The 2957-nt window shown below is 44.0% G+C and overlaps 1 pseudogene; it reads right to left on the reverse strand.

Moving 5' to 3' along the window:
- Positions 1-505: 505 nt before the first annotated feature.
- LOC115327722 lies at positions 506-1412 on the reverse strand (annotated as a pseudogene).
- Between the last annotated feature and the right edge of the window lie 1545 nt (positions 1413-2957).

Here is a 2957-nt window from a genome sequence, read left to right on the forward strand (position 1 = left end):
TAAAACTAGGACACAGGCAAAATTTTTTTCTGTTCTTCTTTAGAAGTGTCGGAGGACAACCCCCACAGTTAATTGTCCATTCTCCGAAAATCATTAAATAGGATTTTTTGTTGTTTAAATTTGTTGGCCTACTGCATCACGTCGGTTGCGACTACTCGGGGCTTTCCTGCCTTTTGTGGGTCACGGATCTGAAACGTTTTCACACCTCTGGTCTAGGCCATATTGGTTGGTTCAGATTTTGTAGAACAATAACAGAGCATTACTTCACTTTCAATAGCTCACTATAGTTGCTTATACTATGCCTCAGCCATGATCACTGTGTTTTGGAAAAAGCATAGAAGTAGTTGACAAAAGGACTCAGAATGGCATGTATTTTATGTCACAGTCCTATCGTGTGATTATTTGCATAACTCTGCTCATGTAAACAGACTGCTAATGTTCTTACGCTCGCAAAGCTGTTAGCAAATAGCTATCTCTCACTGGTTAAAGGCACCACCCCTTTTCCTTATTCCGCAGTACTTTTCTTGGTCTCGTAAGAAAAATGGTTGTTCCCAGTGATCAAAGTGTACCGTATGTTAATGTATCTCTTCTTATTAAGTCGGTACACAGAAAGCAAATCATGAAATTCACTTCAGTGGTAATAGTCTTCAATGACAACAGCATGTGTTGTATAATCGACAACATAAACATGAAAATGGTCATCAAAAGACCTCGTTTGCAAGATTGTGGCAACAATGAACACCCTCTCCTTTGAGATGACAATCATATCCACTACAGCAAAGTCTGGTAGGTCATTATCAAAAGCCGTCAGAGGAAGAACAGACCCTTTTCTAAGTGTCCGCTGGGACATGGTGACACTGTTCACTTGCGCACTCCAAAGTTCCAGCCCGTGAAGTCTGTCTTGCAGTAACTCTGGCAGCTCTTCAAAAGGCACCCGCTTGCATCCTGATATGGTGATCTGTTCTTTTGGCTGGGAGAGATGATACATCTCGTAGAGCTGATGTTTGGCGCTTAAAGTACGACATATGTTTATGAAGTAGCCGGTTTTTCTGGCAAGCGACTTAAAGTATTGGTGTTCTGTTTCGAACCTCATTGATGACAGCTTGGACAGTGGCCCGTACAGCCGAATCAAACGAGGCTAATGAATCACGTAGTGCATCTTGGGGATGACACTGACCTCAGGAAAGACTTGTGTAAATGCACTATAGAAGTCGCTGATCCAAACCTTCAATTAGGGGATCGTGTTGGTAGTGAGCTGGAGGGGCACATACAACGTCAACAATTCTCCTCAGAGCGAGATACACACTCTACGCATCATTGTCTTTTGGCACAACATCTCCTACGAGCAATGAGAAGAAACGAAACAAGCATAGCTTCTCGGCTGCCGACCGCTTAATGCCAAAATTTCCCATAATGCTTGGGGGAGACAGAGGTGGTGGCCTAGACTTTTTGTCATTACCGTGAAACTCAAACGCCTCGAGTCTCTCATTTAACAACTTCAAAGTGAGCGTACCTTCGGAAACAAGTCTCGTAATCACGTGCTTCAGTGCAAATGGGGTTACTCCCTCATACAAGTCATGCATTATATCTGGTGGCAAGCTTTCTGTTGCCTCAAACAACCGAACTTCTGCCATGCAGCTTGGGTCACACACCCCATAAGTGGAGACAAGACTTGAGTCACTCTTAACCAAGAGCACATGTCGGGCATAGAGAGATGATGTCCGTAAGACAAATTGACTTTCGTCCCCCTTGTCGCTCAGGTCGCTTTTGGAAGCCAAACGGAACCTGCATATAGAGCCACTTGAAAAACACTCCCTGCAGGCCCCAATTTGGTTACTTAACAGGTTGTCACCGATGACACAAAACAAAGAACCATGCACCGTTTCATTGTTTATAAGGATCCCCTATAAGGATCTTCTGAAGCTCCTCAATGAGTGCTGTCAATGTTTTTTTTAGTCCATGCTCCTTCACTGTGATGCTCTTGACTAAGAGAACAAGATGCTTCTCTGTTGTTCTTGAACGACATTTGGTGGATGTGTTCAATAGAGTGAAAACCCAGCAAGCAACTTTTGCACCCCTCTTTTGCTTCCAATGAGATTACAAACTCCAAAACTTGTCAAAATACAGTTACAGAGTAACCGACTTCTCACGGCAAACATTGTTGAAAACATCATAGTTCCTAAACTATTGCCCGTCACACACATATTGAAGCAGCTTGGAATCCTCTGTAATAATTAATGCTTTGTAATGCCCCTTTATTTTCAGAAGGGCTGTGATGGTTTTGCTGATTGGTATATAATCAAAACTGTCCTTGTGACTATGGCCTTCACCTCTGTCCAAGGCCACTGTGAGAGGCGCGACGTAACCAAGCATGCCTTTCCATGATGTCTCTTGCCCTGATTTTTTAGTCAGTTGATTGAAAATGTCTTGCATTGACCTGTCCCAACTTCTCTTTGTAGATGTCGATATATACAATTAGATCATTTGAGATCTCATCAACTGTTGCTTCGGTCAACTGCCTTTTTTCTTTTCGTTTTAGCAGCAGCAGCGACAAATTTTCAGCAGGGCCACGAGTAACAGCTTCCAAACCGCTTTCAGATGTTCCCAGCAGGTCATCTGCAATGCCAGTGCCTTCACAGCTGTCGTCCTGAGGAGCAGTCAGGGCAGAGAAACCTTTGGGTTTTGAGGTCCCATGTTCCTCAGGGGCGCTACGAGGGGCACAGCTGTCAAAACAGTGCTGGTGATGTCGGTTGACATGCTTTTTAAACGAAGAGTACAGCCTGAATGTCTTCGCACAGCCTTCCAAGCCACACAACCAATCACCTTCGTGCGTGTACCAGGGACGAAAGTGCCGGAAAAGAGCCTTTAGGGAAGGAGCTCTTTGACTGCACTTAGTGCACACAAAGGTGTATACGGATTCCATCTCTAAGGTAAAAAGAGGAAGCATAGTAAACTTG

The sequence above is a fragment of the Ixodes scapularis genome, unplaced genomic scaffold (genome assembly GCF_016920785.2).
Source record: "Ixodes scapularis isolate PalLabHiFi unplaced genomic scaffold, ASM1692078v2 PGA_scaffold0__279_contigs__length_252992795, whole genome shotgun sequence".
Classification (NCBI taxonomy): Eukaryota; Metazoa; Arthropoda; class Arachnida; order Ixodida; family Ixodidae; genus Ixodes; species Ixodes scapularis.